Source organism: Euleptes europaea, chromosome 3, assembly GCF_029931775.1.
Source record: "Euleptes europaea isolate rEulEur1 chromosome 3, rEulEur1.hap1, whole genome shotgun sequence".
NCBI lineage: Eukaryota > Metazoa > Chordata > Lepidosauria > Squamata > Sphaerodactylidae > Euleptes > Euleptes europaea.
The window spans coordinates 84,164,458-84,180,131 of NC_079314.1; the positions used below are offsets into that span (position 1 = coordinate 84,164,458).

At 38.4% G+C, this 15,674-nt stretch overlaps 1 long non-coding RNA gene across 2 annotated transcripts in view; it reads left to right on the forward strand.

The window, feature by feature from the left end:
- The window catches only part of LOC130475200 (uncharacterized), a 64,391-nt gene that overhangs the window by 26,834 nt on the left and 21,883 nt on the right, over positions 1-15,674 (forward strand). Inside the window, exons 1-2 of one of the 2 annotated variants that reach the window (XR_008933235.1) lie at positions 1,846-1,918; positions 5,149-5,356. This is a non-coding gene — a long non-coding RNA (uncharacterized LOC130475200). Of the gene's footprint in view, positions 1-1,845; positions 1,919-5,148; positions 5,357-15,674 lie in introns of those variants that run through there. The other variant, XR_008933234.1, reaches the window with a different exon arrangement.

Genomic DNA, 15,674 nt, shown 5'->3' on the forward strand with positions numbered 1-15,674 from the left:
CAGCATGGCCAGATTAGCCGGATCTAAGAGGAAATATGATTTCTGCACCTGATGTGGTTGGAAACAGGGACTCTTCACTACCATATTAACATTCTTCTCCAACAACAAGGCTGTTTGCAAAATACCTGTAAGCTTTTAACCAAGTCAGCTAAAACAAGACTCACTCAGTCCAAAGTAGGCAGCAGAGTCATTTCCAGAGCATCAGTCGTCACAACCAGAATCACCTCCATCTTCGCTGGATTCATTTCTAGTTGTTTACTCTTAGCCACCTGACAATAACATCCAGGAATCAGCACAGGATGGAGATGGTAGCTTTTGGAGATTTATGTAATGGAATATATGCTATGTCTCATAAACATACTGATGACACAATCCCAGAGCTTCAGAGAATCTCATTTAATTGGTGAATGCAGATGTTAAAACACCACCTCTCCTTAAGGGACACACAAGGATCCTGTTAGCATTTCTCACTCAAAAAATATCCATACAGATTTGACAGCCTACCTTTATCCATATCAGTACCCCAGGCTGATCAGATGATGTAGAGTTTATAAGCAAAGCAACATGACGCAATATCATCACATCTAATCAAACACAGTGGACCATATCTGATTAAACATGTTTAGGTTGAGAGGCAAATATCTCCTATTGTCTTCTAGAACCTAAGAGCAGAAGAATGATCTGGACCTCAGTCCTAAGGAGATCATGCACATCTACAGGGATAACCCAGGTGAACTGGCAAGCTAGTTTTACAAGGTTGATAACTGCACATATTGTATGAGGGAGACATATGTAAACCAGAATTACAACTAGAGTCAATCTTACCAGATGTTTGAGTAATTTGTAATATAGTATACAACCTATATACATGCCTGGTTTGATTTAAACTGTTTGTATATGTATATATTTCTGTAAATGTGTGCAGGTGTTACATGGGTTTTAATTGACCACTGATGAAGGCCAAATGGGCTGAAACGCATCTGGCATGTGGTTAGAGACATCAACCTCAGGAAATGCCATTGTGCTATTTTAACGTTTTTTAATCATTTTAATCTAGACAGTGTGTGTGTGTGTGTGTGTGTGTGTGTGTGTGTGTGTGTATAGTTCTACCCAACCTTGAGTACCCAGCTTCTGTTTTCTAGGTTGGGTTTTATTCCTCTCTTTTTTCTTCTATCATTAAAAAACAAACAACCATATTGTCAGATTCATCAAGAAGTGGGAAAGCCTAACTTGCATTATAAATAAATAGTTATTAATAATACTGTCACTAACTGTGACTTAAGGTATATGCTTCATCCTACTTTTAATAGACATCAGTTGAATGGGTCACCTATGTTTCACAATTGTTTCTGTGTCTATAACCTTCACTAGTCTACTCATATTTGACTTCGGATTTGCTGCCCTTTGACAATAACTACTGGATCATGAGAATATGTGATTTACTGAAGAAAGGGAAGCTCCACATTGTGTTCAGTGTGACAAATCAGTCATTTTAAATAATTAAGAATTCCTTTCTGTATTGTTCAGCTTCACTCATAGTGTGATCTCCTCTTGCTTGATTCTGCATGTCATAGGAAACTAGCAAATGTTGTCAATGAAAAGAACATGGATATGTCACTTCTTAAGAAGCTGGGCAACACAACTCAGAATAGTAAATCTGACACCTTTATGTCAATGCCAGCAGAGAATGGGTATCTGTATTAATGTTGCATACTGATTAGGTGACTTGCACAAAGGCTGATTTACTCCACTTCAGCCTTTTCCCATGCAATGTTTAAGCATCTGACCCAGACTTAGGACCTTGGGTTGCAGCTATTGGAAAAGATACCTGTCCACCTGGGATATTGCTTTCTAAATTAGCCAGGATGGTTCACTGGCTTGATGTTGTTCTGAACTCCTGGGAACTGAGTAGACTAAAGTGGTAAACTACTGAGTAGACTTAAGTGAGTAAAGTAGAAGAACGTGTAAAACTGCCTTATTTTGTCTGTCCTACTCAGGTGTAGGCAATGCCTGACACACATCTGCCCCTTTTTGCTTGTCCCAAGGGATAGATCTCCACTCGAATACAAATACAAATCACACAATAACTTCAAAAGTAGAGATTGCATTTTGTTGAGCACTTGAGTCAATATAGTCTGCTTTGACAGGCAGTGACTCTGTAGGATCCCAAACGAAGACCAAAACAACAACAACAAAACAGCAATTGGTGCAAGGGGGATAATAATTAAATTGCCCCTATGCATTTCATGTACGCTTCCTCAGGGGGATCTTTCTTAACTCAAATGTCCCAAGCAAGCAATGAAACAATCATGAATCCCAATCAGATTTCTTCTAAACCAGCCTGAAGTGGTTTAAATGGAGGTGCCAGGGGTTGAATCAGGGACATTCTGTGTATGTATGCCTCTGTCACTCAATTATAGCCTTTCTGCTGCTTAAATAGCACTTTCAAGAGACAGGACATTTCCCCTGACAATTGAATGAGGTGTAGACATTTTAAAAGATTATAGGTAAATATTTTTAAAATAAACGTCTGCTTTTAATATCTTATAAATAATACCCTATTAATGAGCATTTTCCAAGGGCAGTCTCAACAGAACTCTAGGTTAATGATACTCTCATTTATCAGGAATCTACTTGTAAGAGTTTATTGACTGTCAAACTACTATACACTGTCAAACTACTTATGATGTACGGTGCCCATATTAGTCTTCTACTGTTAGTCAGCTGACTGGATAAAGTGAACATTATTCAAGCCACTCAGATGTACACAAGTACACTCAGATTTATACATTTTTCTGCAAATATAACTGTGTGGGTATTTAATGAAACATTCCATGGAAAAAATGCACCATGCTGGCGTGTGCAGTGAAACGTTAATTAAATAAACAGGCAATTAATACTTGCACTCAGTGAATTGCTTCTACTTTACTTCATTGTTACATTTGTTTGGGTGGGGAGTGAGGGGGGTACAGTCTTAGGAGTGAAATGTTTGCTCCAGTTAAAGTGTTTGTGTGGTTCTATGATATTCTGTGGTGGTGTGACAAGTTCCTTCTTTAACAATGTCGTTCCATTCCTTTCCTCTGCCTGCTCCTTCTCCTCTCCATAGTGATGCTGTCAACTCCTTTGTCAAGGGATAGGAAGCATTGACTTAGCACTCTATTCATTCTGGGGCTCTTCCACTGTCATCTCAGCCTCTTATTCATTATCATTTTGAAATCCATTGGGAATTTCCAGCTGAAAATATGTAAAGTGTTTCTACAAGTGAATCATTCGGTTATTATAAACTCTTTCTACTCACTTGCAGATGATTGGGTAAGGCATGGAGAACCTATGAAGTTCTTTCTAATTCGTTTATTTTGTTCATTGCATCACATTTTTAACATAAATGTGTGTTGTACTGAGTCACTGTGACATTGGAGAGCCCTTTCATACCATGTCTTTTCACAATGGTTGTACCCATTGTATTCTCTCATCAGTTATGCATTATAAATTTTAAGATTAAAAAATGAGTAAGATATTTTTTACACACTAAATGTTTCAAAATTTTTGCAGCTGTGTTATTGTATTCCCCTGTCTGGCCAATGGAGGGAATAGGATGGACTCTGATTCAAATGTCAATTTGAGAATATCTGGCTTTTGATTAGTTTCTTTATTAAAATTTCTTCAGTTGTAAGGTCTCCTGGGATTTTAAAGGTCTAGAAGTATGTATGTTTTTAAAATACATCAATAGGATGTTTAAAAATTGTCTTGGAATAGCACTTTGTACTTACATAGTGTGCTTTTCTCCTGGAATTTCAAAATTCAAGATAAGATGCAGGTTATAATTAACAGTATAGTCCTAAACAGAGTTATAATCTTCTAAATCCATTGATATCAAAGGACTTTGAATGCTGTAACTCCATTTAGGATTGTGTTTTGTTAACCTTTTCCTACGTAACCTCAAGAATAGAGATAGTTTTCATACTTTTACCAGCAGCTGTTCAAAAGAACAAGTAAATTGCTTGTCATATGATCCTTACTGCATTGTTATAGAAAACAATGCCAAGTCTGAAAGTTGTGCAGAAAGATTATTTTGATTCCAAGATACAATTGATCAATGTAAGCAATGACTATTAAAGCAGAATTTCACAATGTGTGTTTCCTATAACTCCTCTATAAGTGCTAATAGTGCTTGGGTTAGTGAGATAAATTTTGTATTACTCTGTAAGATCATTGTAATTGGGTGAACAACTGACATCTAGTTTTTGAAATGTAATTTTCATCATGCTTCTTTAAACGATATTGTAGTACTGGATAATGACAAAAAAGTTCTCTATGTTGTATATTTAAATTATGCATAACTTACTGATGGGTACTTCATTACCTTGCAGTAAGTCCAGGATCTTCAACTTCTACGTGGTATTTTTTAAGCTGTTTTAAAATAGCAAAGATATAATAATTTCAAGAGCAACAGTAAAATGTTGACTATGTATGTAGGATGATTCTTTTCTATAATAAGATTAGAATTCTGGTATCTGTTCCACTTGTAAGAGTTTATGGACTGTCAGACTAGTTAAGATGGAAGGTGCCTACACACAATCTTTAATGGCAGCCAACAGCTTCTGTGGGCCCAATTAAGACTACCCAACTGTGAAACACAGTCTCTTGTGTAGGCATTGGATTACCTGCCCCTCGCGTCATGTTCAAAAGGGAATTTTCTAAATTTTCAAGGGTTATGTCTAGTCCCCTAAATTTTATATGCACATTGTTAATAAGGTTAGTAGCACCGAAGTCCCTCATTGCAGCTTTACATATGCACCACAATCTGAACTTGAAGCCCTACTAACTGTTCTTGAGATATGGATGTGCTCTTGGTCTCAAATCTATCTTGTCATTCCTCAGAAAGCAATGAAAGATAATAAGTACTATTCACCTGATTGCCTTCCTGCTCTGAGACAGCTGGTGACGCTTGTCTTCCTGATAACCAGGACTTTCAGATCTAAGGCAGGGATAAAGAAAAGCCGGGAGCTTGCTGAATCTAAATTTGACAGTCGATGGCAGTGTAGAGGGGTCAGGAGGGATAGAATCTCTGACACGTATAAGAAAGGAACAAAATTTATCTGCTCTGGTTGCAATGATTAGATGTCTCGTTGTCTGGCTTTCTTATAGTGGATGATTGATCGTACCCGGCAGCTGGCTAATATCATAATTAACAAAGTTGCTACCGTGTCTGAGAAGTTTAATCGAAAGAATTTGCCAGCAGTATGATGCTATTGTCGCCCACAAAGATCATAGGCATGGCAGTCGACTTTTGGACTAATGGAACTGCAGAACTATATGGGAAGAATGAAAAGTAGTACACCTGAAAACTATTATGGTATGTTTCTTTTCACTGTTGCATTATCCTTACCCCTTCATTGGAAAACCAGAACAACCTTAATTTCCATTTCAGAACGTCATTGACTGTTTCTTCACATTTAATCACATTTCATATTGCTTGATATTTATTATCTAGAAAACAAATTTATTACATCCTGTCATTGTTCATGATCATGCCAAACATTATTTTTTAAAAGCTAGGAATGTGCTGGTTGTTGCCATGGTTAGTATTTTTTCTAGCTGTAGGTGTTATAAAATGGTTTCCATTTTTCATTTAAATGTGACTTTAAGCATAAATTGACCATAGAAGTATCCTCCGCACCTTGTTTCCATTGATCAAAAGAATGTTGCTAAAAAGATAAATATGCAAATACTTGCTAAGTTAGAAGTTAAACTTTGTAAGAATATCTGATTAACAACCTTGACTTTCAATGCCCAGAACATCTAGGAAATATTATTCAAGCATCTCAGTTATTGTTTAGTAATGTTTACACTTTTGGGGGTTTAAAAAAATACACCACTGAGCTCTTTCTTCTTTGCGATTGTATTTTTTCTCTTTGTAAGGTTTATTTGTTCATCTGGTTGTCCCCAAGTCCAAGCTGCAATTGCCATGCTAACATATGACTGGGAATATTGTCAGTGATGAGTGTGTGTGTCTGTGTGAGAGTTTTTGTATGCAAACACACACGCTTCATATAAAGAAAGAGATGAAGACTGGGAGATGATGGGAATAAAGAGAAAGGAAACAATAGCTGTAGCTATTTTATAAAGCAGTACCAAAAAATGAAACAAGAAAACACTGTAAAGGCTGCCTGCTTTTGCGCTGTTTAGGTACAGCAAAATCCCTGAAAAAACATGTTTTTGTTGTAATTTGCTATTGTAAATTGCTGTTATTCATGGATGAATCTGTACATTTTAATCTGTTTGAAGAACCAATTTTGAATGCATGCTCTTTGGGCTATTAAATTTATTAAAATCATTTAGCATAATATACAATAGCTATTGTGATGGCTTTTAATTATAACTGCAAAAAAATCTAGGGAAAGTGATATCTCACACATCCTCTTTGGTTAGCAATATGTCATCTGCAGATTTTAAGGTACATTAAAATATTATTGTACACTTAAAAAAATACCAGTGCATAAACACTTTAAGTAGGACCCAGTAAGTATTCCACTTTGATTTTTTTACAGTGTCTGGCCAAAATGAGTGAAGATATATATTTTTTTCATTCCTCAAACAAAATTAGATGTGGCGGCTGGCATTCTCCCTTTTCGAAAGACATTGCTCTCAATCAAAATTTCATTGCTTGGCCAAAATTTTTCCTTCCATATCAGCAATGATAAGTAATAATTTTAACCTTGTCTGGCATTTTTATTGTTCAGTATCAGCTTTTTAAAAAAAAATCAATAATTTGTTTTCTTGGAATAAGGAGTGATATAAATATGGAAGGAACAATAGATTAGTAATGCAAATTTCAAACAGAATGAAAGATTAAGCTACTAGAGCAAACAAATCGTTATTTTACTCGGCACTCCCATAATATTTTATATAATTGAGACTTGGTGTATTGTTAGAACTCAGCTGGAAAACCAAATGTCTACATGGATTACAGGAGGAAACACTAAAACAATGTCACAGCAGATGTGTCTGGCTTTTAACAGGATTATTTCCTGGGATATGTAGCAATGAACTCGTAATAGTTTCTGAGGAACTCATAATTTTGTGAAATATGTTAATAGCAAATGTGCTAATATAAAGGGCTAGAAGATTAGTGCAGCATTCTTTTGCACTGAAATAAGAATATAATAAATGTCCCCCAGGTGACTCAGGCTGCAGTAATGTTTCTTGGAGATTAAAGCTTGATGGACCTTTGCTCGGGTGATTAACCCTTCAGAAATTAAAACCCAAAGCTAAAGGGCTGAGTTCAATTTAAATGCAAACATGAGGAAATTTCGTTCATATTTTTTTAAAAAACCCTTTTAATTTTCATTTGTACCTGTTGGTGAGAAGATACGATAATAAAAAGGAGACCAGTTAGCTTGGGCTAAGCTGTTTGAATAGCAAAATGACTTTCCAGAACCAAGAGAGCAGAAATGGCTGTCCTGCAGAAGAGTTTCAGAACAGAGGAAGAATGTGTTGAGGCTATCAAACAACAGGTAAGAGGTTAATAGTTATCTGTTTACAATTCAATTAATAGTTATCTGTTTACAAGTCAATTTACACTGGTGATTGATTTGCACAAGTTGCATCTTCATATAAGAATGTTTAAAGAGTTTTACTGCAAAATTTTCAAAGTCTGTCTTTAAGCCAACAAAAGTGTTGTGGAACAAATAAAACATATCCAAGTAACCTTATATATTAAAGAGAACTAAATGCACACTTCAATTGACTGGATTAAGGAAAAAGATATTAAGTTCTTTAAAATAAATTTCTGAGATACATCGTATATAAATAATACAGATCTCTAAAAAAATGTTTGAATTTCCTATACAAGTTGCAGGATTTTGCTATGAAAATATGACATTTCAGTAATCGCCATTGAAATGGTGTAATTTATGTTTTGAGACTGAGTAGCTTAAAATGAAACCTCATTGTATCAAGGCATTGGTCAACGTAGTTATCTACTGATGCAGGGTTGACATGATATGTTTGCTATATTTTCAGTCATCATCTGATTAAGGTCAGGTTCAGAACTAGCTGCTGTCTTTCTTACAAACTTTCAGATATGATTCTCAATAAGATCTTGATTTAGCATTTTCCAGGGAAGATAATACTATTCTACTGTTTTCTGCAATGACTTGCACAAGACATAGTGACTCAGCATTACTCTTTGAATGTAAACTTTGCCAGAGTCCAAAAAATTGATACGATCTTAATATTGAGGATTAAGCTGGATTTTTTTTTTGCTAAAATCACTAATCAGTAAACAGTAAATTCAGGGATGATACTAATACAGAGATTTGGAGCTCATAGAGAATCAGGATGTTAATTTCCCAACAAAATCCCAGTGCAGAGTATTATGTTTTGAATGTTGTGTGTATTATTGTCTATTTCCATGCTATTACCACAAAATAAAGTCAATTGAACTAAGCCAATGATTCTCCTGTGGCTTTCGGAAGCACTTCCTAAGGGACCTCTGCCAATATCTATTCTATAGTCTGTATAGACACATCAAAGATGCAGCTATAATTCTGTGGTCTGGCAAGCAGATTGGAGGCTGGATGGATTTGAGAGGGAGGAACTGTGCCACACATTTCCAAAAACTCTTCATTGTGCTAGTCTATGCATACAGCCAATAATGTGGCAAAACTATTTGCTGGGCTATAGAACTTTAATGTGTGATGTGAAAGCACATTCTTGAAATCATAAAACCTCTCTGCATATTTAAAAAAAAAAAAACCAGGAGAAGGGTGAGTAAAACTGTACTTGCTGAAAGCTAGTTTTCTATGTGCAGAGAGCTATTTTTCTAGGCTGGGAGAAACATTTCATCATGTTGGGAATCTATGGGCTGGTCTACAAAAGCTATGTGAGATTATCCTGACTGTTCCTGCCCTGTTCTCCTTCAGACTGCAGGTGGACAATCACATAATCAAATCCTCCGTCCTCCATTTCTCCATAGAAACAAAACTTTGATGCACATTACAAACTGGATGGTATGGAAAAGGGTTATACTCTCATCTCCCTGACATGCCCAGAGAGTTTTGTGATGGGGCATTGGTCAAGAGTCTAAGGGCAAAAACGCATGGTCGGTTTATCCTCCTTTAATCTCTGTTTTAGCCAGGATCGAACGCACATTAGGCGAAACGCATGCGTTCAATACAGGCTGAATCCTGGCTGAAACAGGGATTAAAGGAGAATAAAGCGACCATGCGTTTTCGCCCAAAGTTATAGCTTGGGCCAGGATTGAGGTGGAATTTGGAAAGTAAAGCAATCAGGACGGAAGTGGAACATAATGTCCCCTGAGGCACAGAGGGACTTGGGGCTGAAAGTTTGAATGACTGTCCCATATGCTCCAATGTGCTCATGCCACTAGTGAGAGACAGAGGGAAAGAATCTTCTATTCTTGTGTAGAAGAGGGAACTCTACAGATCTTGCTTCCCTTTTCACATTGTTGGCTACCAAAGGCCAGCACTTGTGAGCCAAGGTAAATTCTCTACTTTGGTCTTTCATTCACCACACAGTCTAAGTTTCTTTCTTTTAAAAAATTAATGTATGCTATTAAAATTAATAATAAATGTGCAGACTCCTTATCCTATTTGATTTACTTCTCTTTCATCAAAGATGAGCTCCTACTGACTCTGTCAAGGTAGCAATATCCTTGGCATTGTAGTGGAGAAATTAAGGACTCTGAGGTAGCGGCTTCCTTGTCTCTAGTCTTTGCATTTACACTTTAAACAGCCTCCAGGAAAAAAAAAAATTCTTCTTATGGAATATGGAAAAGATGAAAACTAAACTGTGGAGGGCTTTAGCAGGGTGATCAGTGTGTGTGTGTGTGTGTGGGGGAGAAATCCCCTTACATACTGAATGATGCACCTTGAGGCTTGGATTAGCTCTGATTTTAACTAAGGGATCCATTTGCTTAAAGGCACTTGATTGTCTTTTAATTATATCCTGCTCTCTAGTTCTTAATTATCTCTCACCTCTATTCTGTCTCTTCTGGGAATTGATCCCCTTCATCTTTTGCTCATGTGTTTCCCAAATGTTCCATTTACCCTGTAAAAACTATAAACGTGTTTTTGATATTTTAAATGAATGAGAGAGAGAGAGAAATGGAAAATACTGTATAGGTGTTTGTATCATGCTTTATACATGTTTATAAAATTCTTAGGATCTCAATTTAGTAGACCCTCTTTTTAAAAAGCACACTATATTTGTTAAATTTGTATGAATCTGTGCTAATTAGAAGGATGCAAATATTCCTGGCTTACAACAGTGATGCAAATCTCCAAAGAGATGCCACTGGGGGTGGGAGCTGGTATTCTCTTCCTGCAGGTCTTCAGGAGCTCCACCCATACTTTTTCATCAGAAATGATCATTTCACCTCACTTGGATGAGCCCCAAAGAGCCCCATGGCGCAGAGTGGTAAGCTACAGTACTGCAGTCCAAGCTCTGCTCACCACCTGAGTTCGATCCAGACAGAAGTCGGTTTCAGGAAGCCGGCTCAAGGTTGACTCAGCCTTCCATCCTTCCGAGGTCGGTGAAATGAGTACCCAGCTTGCTGGGGGTAAAGGGAAGATGACTGGGGAAGGCAGTGGCAAACCACCCTGTAAACAAAGTCTGCCTAGGAAACGACGGGATGTGATGTCACCCCATGTGTCAGGAATGACCCGGTGCTTGCACAGGGGACCTTTACCTTTTGGATGAGCACCAGTTTCCCAGACTTTTTTTTTCTTGATGAACAGCTAGATTTGAGTCCAGAAGCACCTGAGAGACCAACAAGATTTTTGGGGTATAAACTTTCGAGAGTCAGTATTTGATGAAGGGAGCTTTGAGTCTCAAAACCTTACATCCTGAAAATCTTGTTGGCTTGAAAGGTGCTAATGGACTTGAATCTAGCTGTTTTACTACAGACCAACATGGCTACCCTCTGAAACTTTTCCTGATGCTCATCCTGCTTGCCTCTCCAATGTGAGGAACATTGGCTCGCTACATGTTTGCCTTCTGGGACACCAGTAAGCTGTGACCACGTCAGCTGTGAGTTTTGAGCCATAAGAATGACTGAATGGTGAAGTGCCATATGAATGTCTAAAGTCTTTTGAGGACCCCCACAGAGACTGCTATGTAGGGTAGCTGAGGAGGTAGGGAATAGGGAACCAAAATTATTCGGAGGGGCTTGTCACCTGGAGGACACATGGAGCTAGGGAAATAATGTGATTTGTTTTCATCTGATGTTTAGGGTGGCTCTGGATCGTATGAAGAGAATCAGAGGAAATCTTTCCCTGGAAACTTCAAGTGAATCTTGATGGCCTTGGAGCCTTATGTCCTTGCTATTTGAAATGTCAATCACTATGAGCAAAGATGATCAATACACTGCATAGTAATATTTACAAGGCCATTCCTGAAAATAAACACTGCCTTATGGTAACCAGATTCCAGAACCACTAAGCTGCATTATATGTTTAAATACAAGTACTTGGATATATACCTGCAATATCTTCTTTAGTTAAGCAGTTATCATAGGATTCAGTGGGATAAACTGATAAGAAAAACCCTAGTTATTTAGGGACATTAGCATGATATCTTTATGTCTGGGGATATGGTCCTATCACATTTATACATAGAATCATAGAGTTAGAAGGGACCACCAGGGTCATCTAGTCCAACCACCTGCAAATGCAGGAAGTTCTGAACTACCTCCCCCCCATGCCCCAGTGACCCATACTTCATGCCCAGAAGATGGCCAAGATGCCCTCCCTCTCATCATCTGCCTAAGGTTATAGAATTAGTATTGCTGACAGATGGCCATCTAACCTCTTCTTAAAAACCTCCAGGGAAGGAGAGCTTACCACCTCCTGAGGAAGCCTGTTCCACTGAGGAACCACTCTAACTGTTAGAAAATTCTTCCTAATGTCTAGACAGATACACTTTTGATTTAATTTCAACCCATTGGGTCTGGTCCGACCTTCTGGAGCAACAGAAAACAACTCAGCACCATCCTTTATATGACAGCCCTTAAACTACTTGAAGATAGTTATCATATCCCCTCTCAGTCTTCTCCTCTTCAGGCTAAATGTAGTTCTACAAGAGCTATTTCCCCATGTTCACTCCCACATGACTTGTGACATGGGTAAACTAATTGGGTGGGAAAGACCCATATGATAGACCAGACACATAGGTTACAAACTTTTCATGCATAATGCAGCAGTGTAGGACTGTACCATTGAAAAAGCTGTTCCACGTTGTTGCTATATGCCAATTGGGCCTAAATGATGATATAAACAATAGTATCTTCATTGTCCTGGATATGCATATATAAAGTTCAAAATGATGTAGAAGACAAAGGAAAGTGAACAACAAGATGTGACGAACATACTCTGGTATTCCTTGTCATGTAAACCATGAATATTCATCCAGAGTAACAAACCTGAATCAGCTATCCGTGAAACAAATTGGGGAAAACACAAGCATAAACTTGCATAAGGAAAAAAACCTTTAACATTGTTTTGCTGAGTTCAATTGGTCTTCAGATGGAATGTTCTAGCAAATGAGTAATAGAAGCATGAAAGTTTTTTAAAAAAATAAGTTTTCTGGTCATTGTGAAAAGATAATATTCTATTTTAGCGGAGGGAAATCAATTTTGTGATATATTGGTTTATTATGAAATCATGCATTTGCCAGGGGTAGGTGGGCTGATAGATTAATTTTAGACATCTGTGAAAAAAAATCAATATTGCCCTTTGTAAAGTTTTCCCATGGAATTCCAGCTGCAACATGACAAAGGCATTTATCACTGAGAATTGCATGGTTGTTTTTTTTAAAAAGAGAGAAATATATTTAGCCTTATGGTGTTACAACATGCCATTATACATACTTAACAAATGAGATCAAACTGAAACTAGAAGTACCTGTCTGCTGCTCATTCCTTGGCCGTGGTCCAAGGGGGCATTAATGCCACTTCTGCCAAGCCGCTTCCTTCTCTTCCTTTTGTTTGCCCAGCAGCTGCCCTTTCCTTTTGTCTGCAATGCAAGTCTGTATGGCTGCAGAGCCAAAGTCACTTTCTAGAGCACGGTTTCCAGTCTCCAGGAGGGGCCTGGAGATCTCCTGGTATTACAACTGATCTCCAGACTACAGAGATCAGATTCCCTGGAGAAAATGGAGGCTTCCGAGGGTGGACTCTGATATCACATCCCCTCTCCAAACTCTGCCTTCCCTGGGCTGCACCCCTAAATCTCCAGGAATTTCCCAAGTCAGATTTGGCAAGCCTACTCCAGAGAGTATGCTCCACAGGGTTGCCAGCTCCAGGTTGGGAAATACCTGGATATTTTTGGGGCTGAGCCTGAGGAGAGCTGGGTTTGGGGAGGGGGGGACTTCAGTGTCATAGAGTCCAAGTGCCAAAGCAGCCATTTTCTCCAGGGGAACTGATCTCTATCGGCTGGAGATCAGTTGTAATAGCAGGAGATCTCCAGCTAGTACCTGGAGGTTGGCAACCCTAATGCTCCATCAAATAACATGGGAATTACTTCTGAGTAGACCATTTTAGGATTGTTCTATGTGTTGCATATATGTAGCTGAACTCTCTGGATTGAAGCTAAAGTCCAAAATAAACATTTATGTTTGGTATTATGCTTTTGCCCTTGTGCTGTCATAAACAAATGCAATAAATGAGGACTTTAACAACATGTACTGATATCAGAATATCGGCTCCTTGGTTACATTAGATTTATGATCAGGCTCATAATGAGTTTTACATTACTTTTATATTAACTTTTATGACGCTGAATTGGCAGCCAGACAACAGGACATGGATCAACATCCTATTATACTATGTACCCATGCACCCAGCACATGACATATGTGTGTGAGTGTGGTGAGTGCGGCTTTTGTAGCAGTAGTTCCCTACATGGATAATTGTGTAGGAAATTGTGCAATTGCTCAAATGTATTCCATTCTCTCAAAAATGGGCTGATAACTTGTCTTGCTGGTTTATTTTTTTAATTTCTATAGATGTCTTTTTCAAGGGTAGAATACAACGGTTAATTAAAAATTATTTCCTGGATGGCCCCATCCTGTAGGTTTTTTTTGATGCTCTCATTTCTGAGATCTGACTCTTCTCTGAGTCTGTGATGCTATTGGTAATTGGTAGCACTGACTGAAATAGGATGTGATGGCTTCAGCACCAGCACAGCAGAAAGGATCTCATACCCCAAGCCAGCCCAGTACAAAAGCACCATGCAACATCACTGTGTACAGAGGAGACATATCACTGTAGTTGCTGCAAGACCATAAGAAATACAGGAAAGCCAGTGTGGCATAGCACACAACTTTATTTGGGGTAATAGGTTTGCCAGTCTCCAGGTGGTGGCTGTTGGAGATCTCCTGAAATTACAACTGTCTCCAGGTAACAGAGATCAGTTCCACTGGATAAAATGTCTGGCTTTGGAAGGTGGGCTCCATGGCTCTATACTACACTGAAGTCCCATCTCTTCCCACACTCTAGCCTCCACCCTCATAATCTCCAGGAATTTCCCAACCCAGAGCTGGCAACCCTATGCAGTAAGAAGAGACTAGGTAGACTGTCCTCCTTGAAAGGGAAGAGGTGGATAGATGTTCTGTAAATGTGAGAGTTAGGGTGCCACTTTAGGTTCACTGGGGAGTGTGTGCAGGGCTGTCTTAACAGCATTATGGGCCCCTGAGCAAACCAGTGTGCTGGGGCCCCTACAACAACTACTCACAGGAATAAAAAGTAAATGGTTGATAATATTAAACATATATTTATTTTATTGGCACCTAAACATATATTTATTTTATTGGCACTTTTATTGGCACAGTCTAGACTACTGTGTAGTAGTATTTATTTATGGCAAGTCACTTAACATACACAGATTAGCATAGGGCCCCTATGCTCGTGGGGCCCCCGGGCAAGAGCCCATCGGGCCCATGTGTTAAGATGGCCCTGAGTGTGTGTGTGTGTTTATAATTTATTTATTTATTTACTTCATTTGTACCCTACATTTATGCCAATGTGGATCCTAAGCAACTTACATGGTCCTCCACTCCTCAATTTTATCCTCATAACAACCCTGTGAAGTAGGTTAGGCTGAGAGTGTGTGACTAGCCTGAGGTTGCCCATCAAGCTTCCATGGTAAAGTGGGGATTTGAAGCTGGGTGTCCCGGATCCTAGTCTGACATTCTAACCACACCACGCTGGCTCTCACATTCCCACAATTCATGTCACTTTTTCCTTAATACTTTCATAAATCCTTGTATCTTTGAAATGTTTGCCTGCCCATTTCTTGCGTCATTTTCTCTAACCATGCAGCTTCACACATTATGTCTCACTGTCTCCCTGATGGGGCTTCCTCATCCCCCCTCCCCCTTCCATGTATAGTATGTGGGCTATTTTAGCATACTTTGCGATAGGCTATCTTACCATTTAAAATATGGATAATAGAAAGATAAGCAATTTAAGTAAACATTTATATTAAAATAACATTTGTAACAGTGTTCCTGTGGTATTGCTAGACTGAATGCTGCTAATTTGTCCTTGCTGATACATATTTGTAGGTATATTGACCTTGAATGTGCTTCTTTGTTCTGAGGGTGAATCAGTCTATTGCTCTGGAAATAGTGAGGAGGATAATTATATTAAAATG